The sequence below is a fragment of the Falco naumanni genome, chromosome 7 (genome assembly GCF_017639655.2).
Source record: "Falco naumanni isolate bFalNau1 chromosome 7, bFalNau1.pat, whole genome shotgun sequence".
Lineage (NCBI taxonomy): Eukaryota > Metazoa > Chordata > Aves > Falconiformes > Falconidae > Falco > Falco naumanni.
The window spans coordinates 10,176,706-10,185,848 of record NC_054060.1 but is presented as its reverse complement, the minus strand read 5'-3'; positions in this window follow the sequence as shown (position 1 = coordinate 10,185,848).

Sequence of the window (9,143 nt, the reverse complement as noted above, 5' to 3'; positions counted from 1 at the left end):
CTTTTCTATTGTCAGAAACACAGCTGAAGTCGACACTAAACTTTGCAGAGCAGTCAGCCTCAAAATACCCACAGCAATCTGTATGTGGTCACCCCCGGAGGTAAATGCCTCCAGATAGCGAGGGCAATTCAGGGCTGAACTCCCCCTGTGTCTCAGCTGGAGAAGCGAGTTATGAATCATCACGGCTTAATGAACGCTGTACTGAGGATTATGCATGGATGCAGGAGGCAGCATCCAAATTCTCTACCAGAAATGAACTGATTGCTTTGATTTTTCCTTTTCTTCTTTTCTTTTTTTTTTTTTCTTTTTTTTTTGAAAGATCCAAATGAAGGGAGTTCTCCTTGGCCCCAAAGTTCAGAGGAATATTTTTGTGTTGGGATGTTGGTTATGTTACAGCGTTTGATTTGGGAGACCAGTCTCACCTGCTGCTAAATTTTTGTAATGGTGAAATACAGACTTAAAATGAGGTCACTATCCACTAAAATTTCTGTTTAAATTGTCACCTTTAATTAAATCATTTCATGTATTTGGAGGACTAGCCAGTTCCAGTATAGTCTCTTTGAAGGGATTTTTTCCAAATATTAGACCATTAGACAAATGGTTCCATTTTATGCCAGCTGAGCTCATTTCTCAGAAGAAACACAAGAGAGCTTTTTGTTTCCCCCTAATTATGGGGCATGGGAAGGCACTGGGAATGATGTGGTATCGCTGAGCAGGGCACGGCATGTGATGCAGGCACCTCGAGGGAGGGTGCTGGAGAAGGTCTTTAGTTGTGTAGCACCTTTTCCCTTTGAACAAGGGAGAGCAAAGAAATTCTGGGTGGAAAAGTGCCCATTGGTTCTGTGGTCCATCTTTATTGTGCCTGGTCTGGAGTCATCCCGATATAACCCCCGGTGGTTTTGTCCCTTCCCGTTGCAAGGTTATGTCCATCTCCATCAGTTATAAGAATATTCATCTCACCCCATCAGTGGTTTTCTTTCTTTCTGTAAAGAGAAATCCGAGCAGGGCAGTTTAGGAGACTATACCGGCAGAGAAGAGATGGGATAAGAAAAACATTAAAGCACTGGAATAACTGAAGAGAGAGCTCAAAGGTAATGTCAGGGGAGCAGAAAGCTTATTCCTGTGACCTTCTCTCAGGCCATCTTTGTCTTCAGTATTTCTCAAGTTCCTCTCTGAGTCCCTCATCACTGCCTCAGCAGAACGGCAACGTTTACCAGGGACCTGTGGCTCAGGTGGCTGATGGAAGGCAGAAGGTCTTGGGTGTAAAACAACTGCCCTCCATGGCCGCAGCATCACGGAAGAGGGGTGGCATCTCGCTGCTAAGGTGAAGTCAAACAACGCTTGGAAAACAAACTGACCTCCACCAGGAGAACATCCTTATTTGTTACAAGAAAGGAAGAAGAATCACTTTAGCCCCATCAGTGAAGCTATGTCCAAGTGCTCTTTTTAAGCCTCCTTAATCATGGTGCTGCTGATTAACATTTGAATAGAACTTCTAATTAGAAAGAAGACACACACACACAACCTCACCCTGCTGAGGAGGTGAATTTTCAGCTCCTACCACTCCCTCCCGCACATGCTGCCCTGATTAGGGCTTGAATGGGACAATGATTAAAGAGGCCACTGTTACTTCGCCACCTCTGGATGCCATAGCTACACTCAAGGATGTATTTTCAACTAGGACCTGAATAAATGTTTTGCAAATGTGAGCCACTCCTGTCGAAAGGGAAGAGCTTTTAAACACTTCTGAAGCACTATTCCATCTTGTTCGTTGTTTTATCACGCTGTTCTCTGCCTGTGTAGAGCATGCCCTGTTTGACCATAATGTATTTCAATTAGGATCGTGGTTTAAGCATATGTATTTCACTTGTTCATCTGTTTCATAATTCAAAAAGCAGCTGAAGCCTGGTGAAAACCTGAAAAGTGTGCTATTGAAAAAATCACTTCGACCTTCCTGGGCATAAGTATTTTGTTTAAGTTCTTCCATCATTATATAATTTATTACACTTACTCATTTGCAGTAGGCTTAACCAAAGTCAGGGCTCTGTTGTGCTAGGAACTATCTACGTTCAAAGAAGACCATACTCCTAATCTCCTGGGGGGGGTTGATCTCTCCTTGAATCAATTATATCAATCCACTTAGATGGCTTTTCTATGTCTATCCCTGTTACAGAGCTGGGGGACAAAATTACCATGATTGACCTAAGCCTTGCTGGGAATGGGTGTATAGCCACGTACTCACTAGGACCTCCTGGTTACGGAGTGCTGGCTGATAAATTTGCACCACAACAGCTTAAGAAATTGCATCCTCCAGCTGTTTTCTGCCTATCTGCCAAAGCTTCTTGCCCCCTCAGCTTGGCACTTCAGCCTCTTCTGCACGCAGGTCTGTATCATGCAACACGTGGCCATGGTGGCTTTGAAGAACGATGCCAAAACCTGCTTGTGTGCAAATGAAGTCCAGATCCATCTCTGAGGAGGAGGCAACATCTTAAATGTTCACATAAACCCATCTTTCAGATACGTTTCCCTCCCAAAGATGCTGACTTAGAACACCGGGACACCTCCTGCAGCACAGTGCATTTAGGCCTATTTTTTCCTGTAGGCATTAAGTTAGGTAAAGAGAGATGGAAAGTGTTTCGTGGCCTGCAGCATGTGGAACAGATGTTTTGTAGTCCCTTCTGCATTAAATTCTCTTTGTTGTCCTTGTTTTCCTAACTAGAACTGCAAAATCATCTTTCTTTCAGAACTAAAGACATTTTCATAAACAGGACCTTGGCAATATTTTCAAGACAGGTACCCCAAATTAGGCTTTATGATACAAGTGGACTCATTATGAGGAGGCACTGAGCTTTTGTGGCACAAAATCATTACCAGACTACATGGAACAGAGGCAGAAGCAGGTGAAAAGGGAGAGGCGAAGCTTGCAGTGTAAGATCAATGGATCCAATTCATCTGTGGGGGAGAAGCAGAGAGATTTTACATAGAGCTATGGAAAGAAATAATCTCTAAGAGATCCTTCACTTCAAAAGTGTCTTTTCTGTAGTGCTGGGCCGTAGGCACCTAAATAGGCAAAACGACAACTAGCTGGCTGCTTTTTTTTTTTTCTTCTTTTTTTTTGCTTTTTCTTTTTTTCAGCTCATTACAAAAGCAACTTTATAATAGGTGTTTGGTGAGTGAATTGCAACTGGGAGCACTTGAGAATGGATATTCAGCTTTTGCTGTGCTGGAACTAGTAGCTATGCCCACTCCACGGGAAAGCTCAGCAGAAGCATGGTCAGCTCCACATCCCACCCTCTCTCTGTTCACGGGCAGATGCTAGCAGCAGACACACCTCCAAGGTATGTCTTGGGGTGCACTAGACCCTGAGCCTGCTCTGGAAAACTCATCTGTGGCTGCACATCCAGCGCCTCTCTTTTGGCTCTGCAACGAGGTCTGGTCTTGAAGGTACCAGCACAGCTGGACCCACCAGCCAACAAAGAGCTCAACAGTAAATGATGGTGGTTTACCTCTTTGCCATTTATTTTGTCTGGCATCTGGAGTGGTTCACTGAGTATCATTCTATTTCTGAAAGCAAGGAAGTGAATGTTGTCTGGGTCTGAGAGCCTCTATCACCCACAGCAAGCTAAATTCAGAGCCACAGCCCTTAGCTGCAAACCCCTCCAAGGTAACATCCTAAGCTGACTAGGAGATGTCCTTTATGCAGAGAGAGTCCTCTGCTGTGGCACTCGTCATGACCTGCCGGCCACACTGCTGAGGCTCATTAGAGAGGGGGACAGCGCTCCCTTGGCCTGGTCCATCACTTGGTGCCACGGGAACTCCAGGTGGCCTCAAATATCTGCAACTGCCAGAGCAAAATGGAAAACTGTTCAATTGACTTGACGTTTAACTTCCCACAGCAGCAGCACGGGAGGAAGGAGGAGAAGAAAGGAGGCACAGGAGAAAGGCAGGGGAGGAAGGGCACGGTTTGTTGCAAGTTCCTTTCTGAAGAAAGAAGCAAAAGAGGTGGCACCCACCCACATTTAGAGCTTATTTGCAGAAGCCTGAGTTCACACACTCCAGTAATGATCATCGTATAAATGCAAAGACATCTCTGCCATTTAGCAGCTGTTTCCTGGATTTCAAGACAGCTTGTTCCTATGGGCTAGAGAGTAACAGGCTCCTGCACAAGTGACATGTGAAAGGGCCTCCCCTCGGTGTCTGCCCGTCCCCTGAGAGCTTCCCAGTCCTGCTGACTGGCTTTGCATCCAGCCTTCCAGCTCTGTGACTGCTCGTGCTCAAAGACAAGTCAAAAAAGGAGTTTAGAGAGACCGCAATATGCTGGAAACACTGACCTCTTCCAGATCTGCTCTTCTGAAGCTAGCACTCATCAGCACCCCACCTGCCCGGAGAGGTCGTGATGACCTACTAACGGGCAGGTGGATCCCCACTGTGGTGTCTCATGCAAAGGCAAGAGCCTGCTGAGCCCTGTGCTTAGCACATAACCTCTCGACACGTGTGGCTTTGAGGGTCCTGGTGTCCCTGATTGAAATTCAAAATGCTCAGTGACTTCTTTCCCCTTCCATTAACTTCCTAATGTCCCAGCTATTCTGGGATTATGCCCTGTCGAGACCAAGGGCTATTCTTGGACCACTTTGCTTATCACACCCAGCAACAGCAGCCCGCACTGACAGCTCCTGTTGTTGCAAAGCAAGGAGGGGCAGGTGGGGACAATTTCCCAAGCCAAGGCAACCTGAGGAGAGCTGCGGCTCTCTGTTGGGGTGGTCTAGCTCCAGAGAGCAGCAGCTGAGGTACAGCACTGAAGTAGGTGAAGAGAGTTTGGAGTATAATGCCTCCAAACGCGAAATCACCAGCAGCTGAAAATTTGATGGAGCAGTGAAAAGTTGCTTGCTTCCAGCTAGAAATAAGGAGGGTTTCAGGCGTGTGACAAGGTCTCTGTCTTAACCAGTCTGCACCCACTATATGTGCGAAGATGCTTTTAGCAACAAATTTGCTCTTTTTAGGAAGGAACGTGTTTCCAACCCATACTAACAGGGGATCAAATTACTGCCCACTGGCACCAGGAGGAGACTTGAAATAAATTGGGGGGCAGGGGGGAATCCTTACTTTTAGAAGCCAAAAATAACATGGCATATAACATAAAGGTGAAAGTTGAGTGCTGAAAGCTAGTGCCTCATATGCAATATAAATTCAAGTGTCCTAACAGAGCAATAGAGGAGCAAATTGCTGCAAAATGCAGAACCTGGTAGGTAGCAGCAGGATGCTGAAGACGAAGCTCACACGGTGATTTTAACAGGTTTTGAAACTTGCTGCCATAGCTTGTTTTTGATTGCTGTGATTTTATTTGGGCTTGTTAGAGTGTCAGATGCTCAGGCTCTCTGTGGAGGTGAGGGGTATATTCAGCTTATGCTTATTGTACAGCCAAATCAGCAATAACCTAATAAATACTAACTAATAAAAGCAAGTTTTAATTATGTGAAACCCTGAGCATGTTATGAACAGAGCAATCCTCCCAGGAGCAGAGGCAGCCAGAGGAAGGATGAAAGAAGAGGACATGCAAGAAACTAGTGTTAAAATAGCTGCTTTGCTGCCATTTCATTGAGCTCCTTAGGTACGTGTGTGCCACGGTCAAATTGCTCAGTACAAGGCATTAACAACACAAAAAAAAGCCTTAAAATAGCTGGAACGGGATTACAGGTACCCCAGAGAGAGAGCAAATGAGTGCATCTCAATACTAGGGAGCATTTTTGTTTAAATCCAAGTGCAGCCGGTCAGAAATCCCTGCATAAGGGCTCTTCTCTCGTCTCCCAGCTCTAGGTAGGCTTGGCTGCATAGGGGAGGATATGTTTCTTTTGCTGGAGGCGTGCTTCAGGACAGAGAAGGGCATGAGAGCCTATGCCTCCAAGTCCCGGCCCTGGAAAGAGCAATTCCCAGGCTTTGGCATTTCGATACAGCCTGTTAGGAAGAGAAAAGTGATTAGAGAAACACCAGTAGGTCCTGCCTGTCATTAAAGCTGGATCTACTGGCAGAAGACGGAGCTAAAGTTACTGTGGGTGACCCTATTGCACGTGGGATCAGGTTTTTCTCTCCTGCCCCACTCGTGCCATTGCAAGACCTGGCAGCTCTGGTTCTCACGGCTGCGTGCTCCAGGCTCTGCCCAGCTCCGCTGGTCAGCTCGGTGCGAGAAGGTGATGTTTTTACAAAGGTAATGTTTTTATTCCGCGCCACTTTACCAGGCACACTTTCAAACCTAATTAAGCTTAGCGTTATCATTGTTTTTATCACATTACGATCCCACTTGGCTCTCAGCAGCACAGACCACAAAGTCAACACTGCATCTTTAAACAGAAACAACAGATTTTGGTTCAATTAAAAATTCATTAAAATGTAAATTAGTTTGTAGGGTTTTTTCCTTCTAATGCCTATTCAGTGTGGCACTCTAATGGTACAAAGCATTAAGGGGAGGTTAACTCCAAGCACAGAGACAAATCACTCTCCATATACTCACCTGCTTAAGTGATCTTGGAAAAGAATTTAACCCTTTTCCTTCATCGACCAGGGTTTCCACCTTCTTCCAGTTGTTTGCTGTGCTCTTTCTTGGTCATGCTTTCTTAAGTCTAAAGTGAATAATGGACCTTATCCCTCAGCTTTGCTTTTCCCTCTCCTTTGCAATTCTACAGCTCTCAGGGATTTCTTTTTCTCAACAAGACCTATCCTGAAAGCCAATTGTTTCTTCCCAGACCCTGTTAGATGTGCCAGAATAAATTTCCTGGATGTTTTCCTTCCAGCAGCTGCACAAGATATGGTGATTTAACCACATACTCATTAAGTCATTTGTCGCTTCTAATGCATTATGAAACCACGTGTGAGCATTATTATTATTATTTTACTTATCATTGTAAACTCAGTTGCTATTGCAAGTTCATTAGGTGTCGTTAATTGCTAACAACATATTCAGAACGTATGGTAAATGCAATTTAATTGAGAACTAATTAACTTGTTATAGTTATCTCATTACATGCCAATTAAACTTTTTAACATTTCTTTTCAGTAGACAAAGGAACAGTTAAAATCCCAGGGACTGAATTCAAAGCTGGTGTAAGAAGGGCAGCTTTGCTGCCTTCATCTATAATGTGTTTGCTGACAAGGGGTTTGCTTTGCATCTTGCATTTTTCTAAGATTAAGGGAAGCCAAGGGAGTTCAGGTTAATTTAGCGCGCCTCTGAAGAGGCTGAGAACTTGGAAAAAAAATGCCTCTCATGGTGGTTTTATGTTTCGTAAGAGGAACTGAAGGACCAGGGCCAGGAATTTCTGCTCTGCAGCTGGATCACTCTACAGGTTTTGGTAAACCAGCCTCCAGCTTTTCCCACATCTGCAAATTATATGGGGGAATATTTACATACTACGCCCGATCCAGAGTCGGTGCAAAAGCATCCCTTAACTGTGGACTTTGGATCGGCATCTTTGTGCTACATAATTTCAGGGGACTCTTTCCAAACAAACTCCAGCTGATTGCACACAAGAGAGTTCAAGGCAGCGTGATTGTACCTGCCCCCTACCAGCTCTGTGATCAAATCACATTTGCCTAGTTTGTATTTCTCCCCTTTCTCTGCATGAAAGTGTCAAGCAAACAAAGGAGAGAGAAGTAATGGAGATAAAAAAGCAAAGCCATGTGACTACAAGGTTCTTCCAAAGACACAGAATAAGCAGCTGGGAAAAACTGGGAACAATATTGCCTTTAATCTCTAAGATAAGGAGGTTCAGTCATCTTAGATATTACCGGTAACATCTGTGGCTTTAAAAAAATAAATAAATACAAAAATCAACCTGTAGCCGAGCCGTTAAGTTCACAGTGTCACTGTAATGTTGGCTTCAAACCCAAAACAAAATCTTTGAAAAGGAGAAGAATTCAAGAGGCTTTTATTAAAGTGAGAGGTAACTATTCTAGCACTATTGAAGTGAAGAATAAAGTCACTGGAGGAACTGATGATTAATTTCCTCTTTATTTGCTCACTGAAATAACTGTGTAAGAAACTTGGAAAATACGTGAAGGGAGCAAGTGGGCAGGTTCAGGGACAGCTTTGACCTAAGCAGCTTTCCCCAGGTAAAAGAGTTGCTGCTACACAAAGGAGGAGAAGTCATCCAAGGGTGCTACTACTCTGACACTGATATCTCAGTGCAACACAGTGAGAGTCATCTGACGTGAATCAAAACAGTTTGGGTGTAAAGCAGAGTTGACGTGGCCCAAAATCTTTTCTCGGGTTGCAGAATCATGCCCCAGTCCAGGTGCTATTGCAGGTTCAGGGTGTTGATTCAGCTGCAGTGAGAGCAAACCACGCTCTGCTAGAGCAAGGATATATAAAAAAGTGCCAGGGAAATGAAACTAGAGCAGGGAGGCAGAGCGAGCTGTTTGTGTCCTTCAAAGTAAAGCAAAGGAGTGCCTGTGAAGATGAACCTTAACATAAACCGCAGGGAAGAAGAGTGTTAATGCAACACCCATCTCAGGCGGCTTTTCCAACACGGGCTATAATACAACAAAAGCAGCTGAAGAGGGTTGTTTTTTTTCACAGAATTCTCTAACCAACTTTGCAAAGCCAAGAAGGCAAAACTCTTCCGGAGACCTTTCATGTTCTTAGTTTGTAGAATCCAAACATTTGTTATGTCTGTCTTCCATAACCATTGTCGTTTAAATAGGTAGCGCTCCTCAAGTAGAAAGGATGGGTGTGATGTAGTGTTATGGAGGTTACTAGTACATACCAGAAGCCTCAAGAACTCCTCAGCATTTCTATCCAGGATGTGCTAAGATGGTGATACTTGCATGGTGAATGTGTTTTTACTGTGTGTTTTTATGATGTCTTCATTATGTGCTTTTATTATGTGGTTATAAGCTGCTAGAATGGAAACAGGAGCGATAAAGCTTGATTGATTATTATATTCCCATATATAAAAGGAGATTGTTTTTTTCACTATGGATGACAGATGAGTTTGATTGGAATGCAATTCCAAGCATTAAGTCCACTCCTGGAGTAATTAACTCCAGCTCCTCAAGTCAAGACGATGCTGATGCTTCTGAGCCTTCTTCAAGTCATTAGACCCTCAGGTCTGCACAGCTAGAGAGGCAGATGGGGCACTTGGTACCCTGTGTCC